This window comes from Epinephelus fuscoguttatus, linkage group LG14 (genome assembly GCF_011397635.1).
Source record: "Epinephelus fuscoguttatus linkage group LG14, E.fuscoguttatus.final_Chr_v1".
Classification (NCBI taxonomy): domain Eukaryota; kingdom Metazoa; phylum Chordata; class Actinopteri; order Perciformes; family Serranidae; genus Epinephelus; species Epinephelus fuscoguttatus.
The window spans coordinates 2,878,856-2,897,233 of record NC_064765.1 but is presented as its reverse complement, the minus strand read 5'-3'; the positions used below and the strand labels follow the sequence as shown (position 1 = coordinate 2,897,233).

The 18,378-nt window shown below is 41.1% G+C and overlaps 1 protein-coding gene across 3 annotated transcripts in view; it reads right to left on the bottom strand.

Moving 5' to 3' along the window:
* The window catches only part of akap6 (A kinase (PRKA) anchor protein 6), a 276,529-nt gene extending 260,070 nt beyond the window's left edge, over positions 1–16,459 (bottom strand). For 2 of the 3 annotated variants that reach the window (XM_049596069.1, XM_049596072.1), the window contains exon 1: positions 16,042–16,303. The gene's annotated coding sequence lies outside the window, so the exon portion shown is untranslated. Of the gene's footprint in view, positions 1–16,041; positions 16,304–16,353 lie in introns of those variants that run through there. The other variant, XM_049596070.1, reaches the window with a different exon arrangement.
* Between the last annotated feature and the right edge of the window lie 1,919 nt (positions 16,460–18,378).

The following is an 18,378-nucleotide window of genomic DNA, read 5'->3' as shown; positions in this document are numbered from 1 at the left end:
TAATAGCATCCAATAATGGTAACGTCCAACACTGGCCCTTAACTTCCTGAAAATATGGCCCCGTGAAAAACTTAATTGAATAGACGTTAAATTAATTAAATCAACTGCTCATCTGCTCACTTCAAGCTAAACAAAGAAACAACATACTGTATGCAAAGTGTTTAAACATATACCACATAAACAACAGCAACAAAGCACATCATACACAGACTGCACTAGTGAACACTGCAGTGTTTTCATGTTTCATCATGTTTCATCATGTTTCAGACATCAGAGCGTCTTTGAACGCACCAAGAACAAGAGTTTTCAAAGTATCTCCTGTTTAAACATCCCTCTACTGTGCAATTAATAAAGCTTTTATGCGAGAATTAAATGTTTACAGGATATCTTACTGTGTGGATTCTAATAACAGAATTTCCCTTTAACACTGCTGAAATCATCTCCACTATTATCTCAGACAGAAAACACAACAGACTGGTAGAAAGCAGAGAATATAAAAGCTGTATCACACACACACACACACACACGCACACACACTCACACACAGTGTGTTGGAGGAGATGAAGGTCATTTTTTAACCTTGACAACTCTGATATGATTTTCATTCATTTGAGTGGATTTCTGTGGGCAACGCTGCTGAATGCATTTTAAAACTAACAAAGAAAACAAAGGTTCCCACCGCTCATAACCAGCAGGGTTATTATTTCCCAGCACTAATTTGGATCCCTGTTTCCTAACAGAGGTTCCAAACTATGTGACCACCTCACATTCACTCTGTGTTTACACCACAACATCACACACATCATTTTGTAAGTTTACATCCTAAAAGAAGATGAGTAGTTTCCTTTATAACTGCTGGGGGCTGATGATGTTTTCGGCAGAGGCGAAACATACTCTGTATTTCTCACTGTCACATGTCGTTTTATCAGCTGTGTATATCTTTGTGTTGTGTTTTTTTTTACTTCTGCAAGACACATTTCCCCTCAGAGACAACAAAGTTAAAGTTGAAGTAAATACATCAATTCAAATGAGATTTAACTGCACCTTAGTTGTGAAATTTTGTTAATTATTAACCGACTGATACGATTTGAGTTGATTTTATCTCTTCTTGTAATTAAATAAACGTTTATTAAAAATGGCAGGCTGACAGGGCTTTAAAAAATCCCTATTAATGGAGACTTGGCCGACGTTGCAGACTGCAGATTACACCCACACAGACGACAGAGGTTACATGAACTTTGAAATAAAGCAGAGAAAAGAGAGAAAGAGAAGGAGCGGAGGGTCGGTGAGATGTTAAACTGCAGGTTTGGAAAATTAGCACCAATTTATCATTGCACTTCAAAAAATTAAGTTGGTTTTTTTTTATTCTTGAAGCAATCAGATATGTTCTGGTGCTCAGCCTATCCACTGGATATTAATAACCTCTTTCTCCAGATAATCATGAAACTATGTTTTTAAGTCTGCAGGGAAAAATGTCTGATTGAATGATAACAATTATGTAAAACAGCTCCTTTACTATATGTTAAAATATCAGAAGAGATATATTATTAATATATAAATGTATTACAATTTGTGAGAATAAAAATATTAAAATGCAAAATGCAATTTTTGAAAATCCTACCAACTAGTATTTGAATGAATATTTAGAGATTTTGGCATTGTACATTTCTGCAAACCTTTGGGACATTACATTTGTACATTATCATCATGTAAAGGATACAAACGTTACCTTTATTTATGTTTCAACAACACTGAGATTTATGTGTGGTTACAGTATGTTTAGGCCCCATAACACTTGGTTATGATTAGGAAAAGATCGTCTTCTGGCATAAACATGCCTGGTTTTTGAGGCCACTATCCCTGCAGGAAACACAGCGACAGGTTGCTAAAAAGACCCACTTCTTAGCGGGTACAAAGCTGCTGGGAACTCAGTGATGACTCACTAAAAAACAACAGGTTTTGTTTTTGAACAGTGGTCTCCCACTTGGCAGGCGTTTATGGAGTAAAGTCACATCTCTTAGTCCTACTCAATATACAATTTAGTTCCCTATTCGACTATGGATTCATCACCGCTCCTTAAATCCTACCATCTCTATGGGGTCTAATGGCCAGAGACTTTCCACATGTTTAATGCTTATATGCACATATTAATAAATATTTAAAAAAAAAAAAAAAAAAGAGTCTCTCCTGATTGAACTGCCGGTCTGGAGTCAGTGCTCAGCATCGTGGTCTCTGCTGCTCAGAGCTGGCTGAGTGGCCTGCTGCATTTTGTCAGATAGCTGGTCGATTTGTGTGTGTGTGTGTGTGTGTGTGTGTGTGTGTTTGTGTTCAATAATTTATTTTCCACAGATAATGGCCTGGCTGCCTCTCTGTCACAGAAACTGGCTGACTGAACCAACTTGCAGAAGTGCTGCTGGGTATAAAAACGACAGCTTCATTTTCGACTTCACAGATTTTATGAACACTCAGTTCAAAACTGCTGAATCAACCACATAAATTAGAGATAAACTTAGGATTTCTCTCTCCTACAGATCCCCCTGTATCACAGACAATCATGCAATTACATTTGGGTTTGGTTTAGGGTCAGATTACACAGCACCCAGTTGAAGTTTGATCACCTGCTCACCTCAACCTGTGTCACAACTGGAGCTAGAAAATCCTAATTTGAGTAAACACTGAGCAGCCTGAGCTGAGCCGAGGAGGAACAAACATGCAGCTACAGCCGAGTGTGGAAGACTCAGGCAGAGAGAGAATTCAGGGATATTCCTGACTTCAATGCAGCCTTTTCAAGTATCAAGGTTTCCTTTATTCCCCAGAATGCCTTTCAATAATCCAAAGAAAACAGGGCGACAATATTCATTTGTATTCACCAGATAAGCAGGCAGACACAGTGAGAGTGACAGTGAGTATTTCCTCACTGGAAAGCCATCCTGCCTCGATGCTGTGCTCTTTGAACAGGTGTCTTTTTAAATTGTAATTTAATTCAACTGATTTACTAATAAAATAAACAAATGTTTAATTTAATTCATTCAATCAGCTCCCCAGTTTATCTCGCTGCTGTTGAATAAACGGCTTGTCTGTTGCTGTGGTTCTATTTGCCACTGAGTGATGGTTGTAAACAGAAAGCCAGGCCGAGTGTTCAGTGCCACACCCCGAGGTCTCAGCAGATGTTACTGATACTGAGAGGAGGATGAGGACAGAGTGGAAATAGCGAGCTGAAACAAAGGAGGCTGCCAGGAAAGAAAAGGCAGAACGATAAGAGTAGAAAAAGGAGAAGAGACAAGGGAGGAAAGTAGAAGTTTAAAGAGAGGAAAAGAAGAAATATGGATTTACAAGAAAGGAGATGAGAAGAGGAAAAGAAAGGGAAGATGCAAGGTGAGAAGAGAGGAGAGTAGGATGCTAGAGGAAAGGAGACAGAGAGTAGAGGACAGTCAAGTGAAGGGCGGAGATTATGAAGGGAGAAGTAAGGAGGGTGAAATATAAAAGGAGAGGGAGAACAAAGATGGTGTCCAGTTGAAGGAGAGGAGGGTGAGCAGAGAAGAGAAGAGGGTGCATTTGAAAGGAGAGAGGCAAAAATTTAGAAAAAGAGAGAAATGCCACAGTAATTGAAGCAGACTTGTTTTATCTCCCAGATTATCTAGAGATGCACCGATTGTGAAATTCTGGGCTGATATATCAGTGTTGGGCAGTAACGCATTACTGGTAATAACATTACTTTTTCCAGTAACAAGTAGTGTAACTAATAACTAATAAAATTTTGCTAATAATATTACAGATACCCCAAAACCAAACAACACGTTACATTACTTTTGTTATCACATCACTACTGACTTGAAATACGACAATACGACTGATTTTCTTAGTCGTCGTGCTGCGCAGGCACGTCGTAAAGCAACAAGCTAGTTTGGAAGGTGGAAACAGTTACCTAGCAGCTGGAAATATTCCCATTACTTTGATTTTGCTGGGAGAAAAGATGACAAGAACACTGCTGCTGGAGGAAGTCACACTAAAACTATTTCCACTGTGAAAAACACGTCCTCAAAACCTTTAGTCTGAAACACCTACTATGACCGACAGCACAACAACATGAAGCTCCAGGAAATACACCCCACCAAAGGCTGCAGCCCTGCACTGGCTAAACAACCAAAACTGGATTTTTCTCATGGGCGGCTGCAGATACAAAGACGTAATAAAGCTTCATCATTCCAGTGAATTACAAGCTATCAACACAGTTTACTAACACACAAGGTGGACCAACATCGAGCTAGGCTAACAAATAGACAGGGTCACACATGGTGCTTGCAACAATTCTGCTAAGCTACCAACAATTCAGGGCAAGTCACGAGTCATCGCTGCAGAGTACCAAGACACTGCAGAGAGCATCTTTTTTAGCAACACAGAAAAATGACCACAGTATTTTTTCAGGTAACCTTGAGGTCTTTAAACCCAGCTGCAGCACAAAAGCTTTAATGTGATAGTTTTATTATGTGTGTGGGTAATTAATGTTTGTACTTTTAGTTGCTTCATTTATTCAGTCATGTAGAATTTATCTAAGTCAGTAAGTTCATGTCCAATCAACAGTCCCAGTCACTACACTGAGCAATCAGCCCTGCGTGAAATCATGTTTATATCAGAGTCACAGATAAAAATGAAATATTATTCAAGTCAGCCCAAAGTTGAGACTAATTCATTATTTTCAAACTGAGTCACCGACTACGGATTTGAGAGAAAATGAACTCAAATGCAACAGCCGGCACCATCCCCCATATTCAAGTGTGTGTGTGTGTGTGTGTGTGTGTGTGTGTGTGTGTTTGGGGTTACATCTATTCTCCAGAGAGGCGCTCAATAACCCTGAACCCTGAACCTCATCATGTGCCACCCATTCCACTCACTCTCACACACACACACACACACACACACACACACACAGCTGACTGAGTTCCCAGCACCAGTGTGCGATGGAGAAGGATGAGGGCCCTCTGGTCTCTTGTTGAATCTCTGAGTGTTCATACAGAAAGCTTCATTAACACATCACACTGGCTTTGAACGGAGTGAGCGGAGAACGTTATGTATTAAATCTGTGTCTCTATGAGCTGCTCACATCAAACTCAAACAGTTGTAAAACAAAACACATGTTCTATCCAGTGCTTAGTAAATTTAGTAAATACTTCCTTATCAACAAGCATGATGTCAGAGGGTTTTGGTCACATTTAAAGGAACAGTGTGTCAGATTTATTTTATGGAATCGAGCGATGAGGATTGCAGATTTCAACTGACTGAAATTCCTCCTAGTTAAAGGTACTTCAGTGTTCATTGTTCAAGAGGTTTTTACCAGGAGCTGAATTATCCACAGAGGTCTCTTTCTCTTCAAAAACAAACACATCCCCTGATTTAAACCAGTAAAAACATTGAATAAAGCTGTTTCATGTTTAAAAATCAGTGTTTTTCCAATGTTGTTCGCCACAGAGGGGCTGCTCACTACAGTGGCCGACACAAGAGTGTGAATGGCTGTCAAAGCCGCTGTTTGGTTTGTCTGTTCTGGGCTACTGTGGAAACGTGGCAGTGCAACCTGGTGATCTCCATAGACGAGGACCCACTCCCTATGTAGATTTTAAAAGCTCATTCTAAGGTAATGAAAACACGTTACTTATTTTCAGGTGATTATAAACTACATCCTTATTATCTTATAATATATTCTATTTCCGCCAAATATCCCCCTGAGGAGCTTTAACTCAACGTGTCCGCTCAACTGATTTTGAGCGGACACTTAAGGGTGTTGACTTGATTCAAGAATTATTTTTATTTCCCCAGGTCAAATTTAGAAATCACAATTCATCATCAGCCAAAGATTTATGTTGTGTTCAATGATGCTCCCCTTAATAATAAAGTCAAGCCCATTTTATTTATATATAGTGCCAAATCACAAGTTAAAAGTTGTCTCAAAACACTTTTCATACACAGCAGGTCTAGACTGTAATCTATAAATTGAATATCTCCTGCAATGGCTTTTGGAAGTAAAAGATTTAAAGTCCTTTTTAAAATGTGTCTGCTGATGTCAGGCTGAACATTTTTACTACCAGCAGTAGAAATGGTTGTAGTCGTGATATTGGCAGTAGTAGCTGTATTACTAACACTACAGCAGCAGTAGAATTGGCAGACCCGGCGGCATGGGCGGGCATTGGGGGGCAGTGCCCGCCCACAGAGTCAGCTGTGCCCGCCCTCGACTGGAAGCTGTTTATTTTTGGGGGGTTTTGTTTTTTAACTCAGAGTGGCCAACTCTCTCTTATTCCTATCTCGTTTTGACGATCATACAGTTCAACCAATCCAACCAACAAATGAAGTCAACTTTCAGCCAATTACAGACAGAGGGGGGCGGGTGCTGACTCATTCATTCATGGACAGCATCGATAATTAATATCGCCGCGAGGCGCGAGCTATGGATATCCGGAATTATTTCCAAAAAAATATAACGACGAGAAGTGACAACGCGAACGGGGGGGAGCAGGAAGCAGCAGCACCATTGACTTTAACCGGAAACGTAAGCACTGAAGTCAACAGTAACACTGAAGTAAACATTCATGCTAGGAGGGTTAGCTACGGCAGCTAGGGAGAACAAGGAGCAGCACAAAGCAGCATAACTCGTCTGCATGGAAGAAGCGTGAGTGATGACGTCAACAACAACACCACCACACAGGTTCACGGTAACACTGCAGCCACGAGGGACAGTCACACACACACATCTTACAGATACACCCACTTAGGGTACTTAAAGGCAGAAGGGTAACACTGATTTGTTCTGCTCCTTGTGCTCCCTAGCTGCTGTAGCTACCTCTCCTAGTTTGAATGTTTACTTCAGTGTTCAGCTTGACATCAGTGCTTATGTCTCCAGAAATGCTTGACTTTTGAGTTGAATAAATGGACAGAGCACTACAATATTGTTTTTTGTTTGTTTTTTTAGATTTTGGGATGAACTGCCCCTTTTTGGTGAGGGAAAATAATATTTCTCAGCACTGTAGGAGTGGTCACAGAGCCATTGTTCAGCCTGAAGTAGTTTGAAAAAGTTTGCCCCCCTAAAAAAATGTAGTGCCCCCCCTTTAATTTGTTTCTGCAGCCGGGTCTGAGAATTGGCAGTGGTAAGAGAGACTGACCAACGTTCAGCTTCTGTGTCCTGGCAGAGGAGGAAGTACATTCAAGACCATTTGATTATTGCAATGAAAAGCATTTATACTGATTATTGATGTCAGAGCGATTAGATTCCATTATTGTTTCATACAGACTGAGTCTGTGTAATTCATGATCAAGGAATCAAAGCAACTAATAAGTAAATACAGTCCTACTTTAAAGACTTTTAAAACATATTACTGAGTTCAATTTAAAGCTGTTTGAGTGTGAAATGACAGCCTGGCTAACAGATGTTGAAACAGGAGGGTGTGATGACCGTGCTGCTGTATCATCCTGATACTACAGCACATCATGAGCCTCTCTCCTCACTGTACTGTCCCTGCTGGGGATACAGGGCGTCGGCTCTGCAGGGAGACACTGAGGAGACTCTCAGGCTGCAGATCTGACCAGCATGCACTTCACCGTGACGGCTGTAAAAGAATGATTGCTGGTTTCGGACAGTGCACGCTCCTACTAGCAATATACTTCTGTCACAGCGAGTATAGAACAAGCTCTCCTTCCTACATCACCATCATTAGAGCTAGGGATGGGTATGGAGAGGCAGTACTAAATTGGAACCAGTTCCTGATTGGTCAGTACAAAAATATCGATAAGCTCCTGGACACATGCTGCTGCTATCAGTATCTATGCAACATTATTTTATTTCAACATAGCTGGTATTTCCAGATTCCTAACCATCTCCTAATGATGACAAATCGGCCCTTCTCAGGTGAATATGTCTGACATTGTTTAAATGCATGTTTACATTCTGTGTAGTCACGGGTGATGGGCTCACCTTATGAACACTGTTTGTAACCGTTATCTTCTGACAAACTCAAAGACTGTAGTTCTTTGGTAACTTGTGATATTGTTTGAGATGAACCTCTGACAGAAGCAGCATTAAGGCACATCACCACCAGACATTTGTGGCAATAGCTTGTTTGCAATCACGAGACTATTACGACACATGATATTCAGATGCAGTGCAGGAAGTGATGAATCCATATACTGTGTGAACTGGTAATAGAGGAAAGTGACTACATTAAACTGCAGGCAGCAGGTACTGACAGAACACTGAAACTTAATCCATATTAAACAAAGAAAAGTGATTTTTCCCACAACTTGACCGATGTGCTTTCTGTGGACATGATCGTTACCAATGACCTTGTCCTCCAGAGCTCCTAATATTATTAAAATTACACAACGAACGAACAAGTCTAGTGAAGTATAACCACTTTGAGCCGTGGTTGGATCCTCGACTAACACATCTGTTGTCTTGTTTTTGGCCAGATAAATAAATGTGCCTAAGTATAACTTTCTTTTATATTCCAACACTGCATGGATGCACCTCTGTCAGGCTAACATTACTAGCTAACATTAGCTAAATTTAGCCACTATTTTCTAACGTTACCTACGAGATCAACTGATCCCTGATGTCTCGAGAAACACTGCTAAAAATCTGGGTCGTGGCTAAAAATACGAACAAGTTGTTGCATTGTAATTGCATCCAACTGGAGGCATGATTAACACAACATTTTAACTTTGATGTTTATGTTTGACATTAGTTGACTTGGCTCCTCCAGACTGAAGACGGAGGTGTTTATTTTTTTTACGTCTTCCCTTTACATCCTACTAGTCTCAGGACTTAAAGTGGCTTTTATTTTTTCCCCATTTCATTGACTGAAACAGCTGTAAATGGTGCAAATCATAGGCATTTGTGCAGTGTTGATAGTCTTTGCCTCCAGCTGCCTAACCTCTATCTGGACAGTGCATCGATGTATGATGTTATATGCAAAGAAGCTTTTGCTCCTCCCTCGATGTATATACACAGGGAACTCAAGAAAGAATTTTACTTGATATTTCTGCAAGAACTGTACATCTTCTCATGTCATGCCTTTATTTTTTGCACCACATTATGTAGAGTGGTATCAATTAGATTATCAGTATCAAAGTAGGCATCAATAAAATCCTAACGTTACCCAACAAACAAAGAGGGTTGATCACAAATCTGTCGACACAACACAGACTATGAGCTCTGTCAGAAGATGGCTATGAGGCACATAAAGCTGTATCACCCAAAAACAAAAGAATAAGTAAAAGACCTGCTAAAGAAAAGATACTTGTTTATATATTAAGTGAATTATTATCAGTCTAATCTATGAGACATTCACTGGCTACAAAAAAGCAAATATATAAACAGCTTCTCTGCACAAACTAACAAATACTGATCACCTGGCAGAAAAATTTTAATTATGAAACATTTGTGTCTTTAAACACTTCCAGATGTGTTTACTAAGTGCTCTGCAAATAGACTTGACCTGAACTGACTTGAGTAAACACAAGTCGCTCCTGGCTAATTGCAAATGATCCTGAGGGAGTCTCTCCTTCTGTACTGGGAGATCCAGCACAAGTCTCACTCATTAGCCACCTCTAAGACATGAAACTGCCTGCAGGAGACCAGGGAATAACTGCTGGAGGTTACAGATTAAGGTCAGGGCTGATGGCTGGAGGGTGGCTAAAGGTAAGACAGCAAGAGAGCAGCGTTCTTTAAAAAATAAATAGCTAAAATGAATAAAAATAATACACCAAAAATACTAAACTTAGAATTTAAAAAATGCACATCTAACCAGCTGCTTCTTCCAGCAGAAATAAAAGCTTTAGGGAAACCAGCGTGAGGTCTGGAGGCTACGAGCTGAGGGCTTATAACTGTTTCTAACCAAGTGATGCACAAGAGTGTCGGGGGAATCTGCTGCATTAATGCCAGTCATTCTGTCCTGAACAAAGCAGTGTGTCAACAAACAGCAGAAAGAGATGTGTCACTCCTCTGCATTTGTCCACAGTCGGACTGTTTCACTGGCTGAAATAACACCTGGTCAAACTGCCTTCAGATCAGTTCCTACATCAACATGCAGGAGGTCGTCTCATCGGAGCAGACAGACTCTGTCTGGCACACAGCAGACTTCCTCCTGTCCCTGGTGCCACAGTCATGCCACACTGTTGCTAACAATACCAAAGCAATGACCTACACAAACCTGAGACTTAATATACATTCATTTACTCAAAGCAACATACAGTACATGCACCTCTATTAGCCAGATAATATAGAGCAGCCCAGTCACCAGAAGAAAATGTTGGCAATAATGTTTCTTTAAACCACAGATTTACAGGTTACATTTGCACGTTTCATACACATCATATCAACATTTCTTAGGTGACGTAGTGTATGAGCTGACATCTGGAGGTGGGGGTGACAGAGGATGGCGTGAGACCTTCGGATCACTGTTTCAGACCAACAAACATCAAAACCATTTGCTGTGCTTCCAGCTGGGACAGTGCCACAAAAAGCAGTTCTTATAGAGACATGGTTGCGTTTCTTGCCCAGACAGAACCATCACAAGCTGGTGTTTTATGCCGAAATGTGATCTTTTCCTAAACAAATCCAGGTGTCTGTTGTGTCAAACCTACCCACACATTAACCACAATGTTGTTGAAATGTAAAGAAACACAAAGTTTTAACATTTCTGCAACATAATAACACACAAATGTTAACTTATCAGTGGTTTGAAGAAACATACAATGCCAACATTTATTCCGGCAAGTGGGTTGTGTGTAAAACAGTTAATAAAAGTGAATCCATCTCTATATACTTACCTTGACCTTTAAATCCGCCACTCCACTAAGTTCGAGATGACCAATTTGTCTGGCGTCATGACATTAACAGGTTAAAATAAAAAACAAACAATGAGCACTGTGGTGAAACTCATTTAGCCAATCAGTGCCACAGGTAGGACTAACGATGTTTTATCAATACTGCTGTCAAGTGATGCACCAGAACCAATGAGGAGTAATAACAACAATGGTGAGCACCATTCTCAATATCACCCACCACTGTAGTTTGTTTTCCCTTTGCTTGGCTCCTCTCTTACAAGCTTGGCAAAACAGGTGCACTGGCATGGCTACGCATCAGTGTGGACTTATAATTATGTTTGGGTCTGCTCCATTTCAGCGCACCGCTAAACACATAATGACGAAGGCCAGAAGACGGTGTAAGTCGAGTGTGATCTGTCAGCCAGCAGGAACCACATCACTGTCAGCTGACAAAACAAACATCACTGTCAGCTGACAAAACAAACATCACTGTCAGCTGACAAAACAAACATCAATGTCAGCTTAAAGGGCAAAAGCCACGGTAGCTTTTCTACTTGACACATAATTGCCTGCATGGACAGTGATGTTTACAATATGATTTTATTTAAGCCTGAATGACATTCATCAGTTCTCTGGTTTACTAATCTCACTTGACTTGTTTGTGTTTGTCTGGGTCATGTGGTCATTGTGAGGTATACGCCGCTCTCACAGCTGAAATTTAGCAGCAGATCTGGCGTAACTGCTGGCTACAACAACGGTCAAATGGTGTGCACACTCAGCCTCTGGGCGCACCACAGGCTCCCTCCCTGACAGAAACCAGTAAGAGTGGACAGAATGTCAGACTCAAGATGGAAACTGAGTGAAACAAGTTGACAGTTCTGTCCAGTATCAGGTAATCTTTTTCCTGCTCTAGAATCAAATATGGGTGGAAACTTCAGTCAACAAGGTGTTGGCAAACCTACAGTAACCGTACATTTATAAAAAATTGCATAAACACTAAACGAGGCCTGAGAGAGGTGTACGCCACTTCCCACTCAAAAGTTATGATGTATAAAAACAGGCTTGATAGGAGAAACTTTGACCCATGATACAAACATTTTGGAGACGGGAAATTGGCGATGCAGATGGTGAGTTGGAAGCCTGATTGGAGAAACTGTCAAATATTTTTTGGCCACGCCATTTTCAGCTTCTATCTGTACGCACATTTGTAGTATGGATCCTACACATTGTTTTAGAAATGAGACCCCTGATGTGTGGCTCAAACTTACAAACCACACATTTTTCCAGCAACATACTCAGATTTTTAATTTCAGAAGCTAGAGACACACTGAGTAACAAATGTAGCTGTCATTTAAGTATCATTGCTGTTTAAATTATAAAATGATATCTAGTCATGCATGGAACAAGTTTGCTCATCATTTTGTTTTCATTTTCTGCTCACATGCAGCAAAGTCAACTATATCGATTTCACTTGTTTATATTAAATGTAAAAATAATCAACAAGTGAACGACAGGCAGAGATTGAATCCTTCATCACCACACTACATGAAATTATGTCTGAACTGTCACAACCAACAGAAACAAGTTGGAAAAGACTCAACCCAAACATCCAAATCAGATTCATAATGACCTCAAAGATTTGTAACGTGTCCTTGATACAAAAATATGACTGATTTCATATTAAGTGCTCACAAAATAGTCTTTTCATTCTATTAAATGTAAAGTTGTTTACAGTCCAGTGTAGAAGAGCTGTAGTTGCATTATTTACTGTAAACTTAGAATATGGACAGAAAATTCCAATATCACGTTTCATCTATTTAAAATGACTGATGGAAGACACATCATGAAGCTGAGGCTGGAGGAGCAGAGGTCAGCTCAGATTTTAACTGTCTATCATCCACTAAACCAGCGTAAACTCTCGTCATGTTGCAAGTGTTCTTCCTCCTTTGTTTCAGTATGGATTTAATCCCATACACCATCTGTAAGAGGAGAAGTCTACACCCAGTTTAACCTTCCTCGCCTTTCCCCTGACATCTACGCCTCTGTGCTCCTCTGCAGCCACTCAGCCCAGTTTAACAGCCCCGGAGATAGTTACATCATATCCTGTCGAGTGGAAAATGCAGACAGTGAGCTGGGCTGTACTGACCACTCACACTGTACTCTAACAACTTCCTGACCTTCAGAAGCAACATGAAAATCATGTCAACATATTCCCTTTAAAACCTCCTTCCTTACATCCTTACTTACCCTTTACTACATCCTTCTTACCTTACCGATGTCCATCTTTCCTTCCCTACATCTGTCTTTCCTTTTCTACATGCTTCTGTCCCTCCCTAAGTGCTCCTCTTCTTCCCTACTGTCATCTTTCTCTCCCTACATCCTTTTTAACCTTCCCTACGTTTGTCTTTCCTTCCCTATGTCCTTCTTCCCTTGTGCTGACTTTGCACTTGATTTCTCTGGGTAAATGAGGACAACATATATCGAGCATACACATGCAAGCCTCCTACAACTGTCCTTCTTTCCTTCCTCTAAATCACTGTTTTCTTCCTCTGCGTCCCTCTGCCCTTGCTCTACATCTTTCTTTCTTTTCTCTGCGTCTGCCTCCCTACATTCTTCTTCTCTTTCCAATATTGTTCTTTTCTTTATTCCTTCCCTACACCCTTCTTTCCATGCCTACATCCTTCTTTACCTCCCTATAGGTGCTTCTTTCCCTCCCCACATCCTTCATTCCTTCTTCCCTTCCCCTACCCTTCTTCTATGTTCTTTCCATCCTCTGTGTCTCTTTCCTTCTCCTAGGTCCTTTATTTCTTCGACTAGGTCCTCCTTTCTTTTCCTTTGTCTTTCTTTTCTTCCTTTAGGTCTTTTTTTCCTTTCTCCGGGGTCCTTCTCTCCTTTCCTAAAACCTTCTTTTCTTCCCTACATCCTTCTTTCCCTCCATATGTCTCTTTCCTTCCCTATGTTTATCTTTCCTTCCCTCAATTCTTCTTTCTTTGCCCACATTCTTTGTTCCTTTCCTACATCCCTTTTTCCTTTCCTACATTCCCCTTTCCTTCCCCACATCCTTCTTTCCTTCCCTTCATCCCTCCCTCTATGCTGTCTGTCTGGGGTCATGTTGACTTTGCACTTGCCTTCTTTGTGTAAACGAGGACATGAGGACAACATTTATCGGTCAGAGCTGAGCGAGCCTCCTACAGGTTTCCACACAAACATCATTTTCGTATGAATCATTTCAAACACTCGTCTCTGACTGAAAGTAAACACAGAAAATAACATAAAAAACATAAAACATAAAACAGCCATTATCTCAAACTGCAAAGGGCTTAACATCTGAGGCAACGTGAATGACTTCCTTTCTCACTTCCTTTCCTTGCCTCCTCCAAGTTACTTCCTGGAGGAGTGGGAACAAGGAGGGAGGAAAGACAAACCCTCTTAGTCATAAAATGGAACGATGCATGTAGGACACTATATCAGAAATATAAAGTAAGACAAAGTGTCTCGCTGTTTACTCAAGAACTTGGGTTCAGAGAAACAACAACAATGAGAAACAGTCACCTGTAAACATGTAAACACTGAGCAGGAGCACAGAGCTTTAAAACAGAAGGAGATAAACTTATTTCAAAGAAGTCTAACAGTGTGGTGCTGTAAACTTCAGGAAATGAGGGAATATGTGTGATGTCACTCAGTAATGGCAACTTATTCCATGAGTAAGGCAACTGTTCATGCCGTCATACAGTGACTAAAACTAAATGAATTAATAGACGAGATGCGTAAGGACCTGATTTCAGAAATATGTTATCAATCACATCATAGTTACAGTCATTAATCAGAGCAGCATCTTGACACAAAGCCAAAACCCGCCCTGCATGAACCACCTGAGGAAACCCTGTTATCACCAACATTTTGGGAGCACTCACATTCAGTTTTACTTCCAAATAAAGTGGTTTAATCTGGATAAAGATTTGTTTCCAATCTGTCTGATCCTCTGACTGCTCGTGTTTCTTTTAGTGACGTCACTGTGTTCCCAGAACTCAGCAACTATCAGCTCACTTTGCCTAACCTGAAGTCCTCATCACATCATCAAACAGCATCACCTCATCCCACACCACTTTCCTGAGATCACAATCTGGAGGTGACTGCACCTGACAATTCAACAATCATGCCTGTTTTACACTGCACTGCTGTTTAACACACCTGAACGATACACCTTTTTCACCGCAGATATTTTGACTCGTCATAGCAGGAAATCCACAGGTGACACAAAATTCTTTAACAATGTCTCAGTGCCATGAAGTGTCCCGTTAAGACAAGCTGGGGAGCCAGAATACACAACACCAGACGCTGCAAACAGCTCGCCTAAATGGTTTTTAATGTTAACCATTACAACTCTACTTCTCTTGCTATGACACTGCAAAAATGTCCGCCATGGAAAAGCTGTAATGAGAACTTCTCTCTCGAGCTCTCTTTGTTCACAAAACTACTTCTGTCACTTTTTGCATGTACCAACGAGTACAACAGCATCAATGCCTTAAATGAAACTGTCTTAAAGGGTGCATCTTAATCCCCATATGTATAATAACTGCATCCCATCCTTTCCTACAATAGCAAATGTTTCGCCCCACATCTATAAACACTTTTACCTTTAGACATGGTTGAACGACACATCATAAAACTAGTTTGCTTTAAGAATATAACAAATTAAAACTTCACTCATTATTTCCACAAAGTCAAAACTTTGAGACCAAACAACGCTGAGATGAGGTCAGATTTACTCGCTGGTAAACACCACATCAGAAAGCAGGATTCCCCATCACATGTGCGAAGGCTTTTAACCCAGTGAAAGACACTTAAAGCAGCCCAGTATGAAGCCAGGCAACAGACTGGGAACAGACAGGAGAGAGGTGTTGGCCTCTTTCTGTATGCAGCAGGCAGAGTGAGCTCTTCTGCAGAGAAGGCCTCCATAACAAAAGCTCAGAGAGGTAGAGACACTGGGAGTCACCTCCCTCTGCTTCTGTCTCTCTCTTCATCTTATTCTCTCCTTCCTTGCATCATTCTGGTGGCGTTAGCATCAGACAGCTCATTAAAGCAGCATTCCATGAAGGATTAGGCTTAACACACACACACACACACACACACACACACACACACACACACACACACACTCTTTCCTCTTTCATGTATACAAAACAGGAGGGAGGTGACAGAGCAGCAGAGAGCAGCTTCAGCAGTACATACCACATCTCTTCTTCTCCTTTAGTCCATCTCGTTCCCTTCTTCTCTTCCTGAGTGTCGGATGGTGGAGGATGCAGAGAGAGGGGGGGAGAGAGGGAGGGAGGTGCCTTTGATGTTGTGGCAATCCCACTGCAGAGACAGAGAGAGAGGAAGAGATGGTGCTAACAGACAGGAAGCTAAAGCTAAAGTAGCCACCAGCTCAGTGTGGGACGGTGGGATGTACAGATGGGAGGGATGATGATGATGATGCGGCACCTTTCGGTATGGAAACAGAGAGGGAGAGAGAGAGAGAGACAGAGAGGGGTGCCCTGTTACCTTGGAAACTGAGATGATGTGATGGGGAAGGTGGAGCTCAGCTCTGATTGGCTCGCAGGGTGTGGTGCTCCCCTTCCTGAGGGAGGAGGAGGAGGAGGGGGAGGAGGGGGATGACAGAGCAAAGGCTGCGATGTGAGAAGCAGCTGCTCGCTCTTTTTCTGTGCTGAAGGAGAAAACACTGCACACGGACGACAAGAAGCCATCGACGCCCTCAGCTGGTGACTGTTGGAAGTGCAGAAGAAGAAAAAGAAAACCTGCAGGAGAGCAACGAGACAACAATGTGGTGTGTTCCCAAGACAATGAGTTATTTATATTTAAATCAATCGATTCAATACAATCAATCAATACACACACATCTACACTAAACCTATAATTTCCTTGAAAATAATTAATATGCAACTTTAAATTTAATAAAGGTTCCTGGAAAAAATGATGTAATTTGTGAGCAAATACCCATTTAAAATTATGATTTTCATGCAAATATACCCACCCACAATGCACTGTAACAGCCAGTTATAATGAACATTTTATGAAATATGAGTTTGGTTCAACCTAAATTGAATTTGACACTTTCAACTGCACCACAAACAAATTTTAAAAAAGCTCAAATTTTTAACATTTGATTTGTGTGAAATTAAAATAAAACATAGATATTAAACCATTTAAGGAACCAGGAATTTACAAACAGCCACTGCTTCAATACACAAGTAAAATCAGCAATTAAGTAAACATACACAAATTAATTAATAAGTAGATACAGTACAGGCCAAAAGTTTGGACACACCTTCTCATTCAATGCGTTTTCTTTATTTTCATGACTATTTACATTGTAGATTCTCACTGAAGGCATCAAAACTATGAATGAACACATGTGGAGTTATGTACTTAACAAAAAAAGGTGAAATAACTGAAAACATGTTTTATATTCTAGTTTCTTCAAAATAGCCACCCTTTGCTCTGATTACTGCTTTGCACACTCTTGGCATTCTCTCCATGAGCTTCAAGAGGTAGTCACCTGAAATGGTTTCCACTTCACAGGTGTGCCTTATCAGGGTTAATTAGTGGAATTTCTTGCTTTATCAATGGGGTTGGGACCATCAGTTGTGTTGTGCAGAAGTCAGGTTAATACACAGCCGACAGCCCTATTGGACAACTGTTAAAATTCATATTATGGCAAGAACCAATCAGCTAACTAAAGAAAAACGAGTGGCCATCATTACTTTAAGAAATGAAGGTCAGTCAGTCCGGAAAATTGCAAAACTTTAAATGTGTCCCCAAGTGGAGTCGCAAAACCATCAAGCGCTACAAACGAAACTGGCACACATGAGGACCGACCCAGGAAAGGAAGACCAAGAGTCACCTCTGCTTCTGAGGATAAGTTCATCCGAGTCACCAGCCTCAGAAATCGCAAGTTAACAGCAGCTCAGATCAGAGACCAGATGAATGCCACACAGAGTTCTAGCAGCAGACCCATCTCTAGAACAACTGTTAAGAGGAGACTGCGCGAATCAGGCCTTCATGGTCAAATAGCTGCTAGGAAACCACTGCTAAGGAGAGGCAACAAGCAGAAGAGATTTGTTTGGGCCAAGAAACACAAGGAATGGACATTAGACCAGTGGAAATCTGTGCTTTGGTCTGATGAGTCCAAATTTGAGATCTTTGGTTCCAACCGCCGTGTCTTTGTGAGACGCAGAAAAGGTGAATGGATGGATTCCACATGCCTGGTTCCCACTGTGAAGCATGGAGGAGGAGGTGTGATGGTGTGGGGTGTTTTGCTGGTGACACTGTTGGGGATTTATTCAAAATTGAAGGCACACTGAACCAGCATGGCTACCACAGCATCCTGCAGCGACATGCCATCCCATCCGGTTTGCGTTTAGTTGGATGATCATTTATTTTTCAACAGGACAATGACCCCAAACACACCTCCAGGCTGTGTAAGGGCTATTTGACCAAGGAGAGTGATGGAGTGCTGCGGCAGATGACCTGGCCTCCACAGTCACCGGACCTGAACCCAATGGAGAT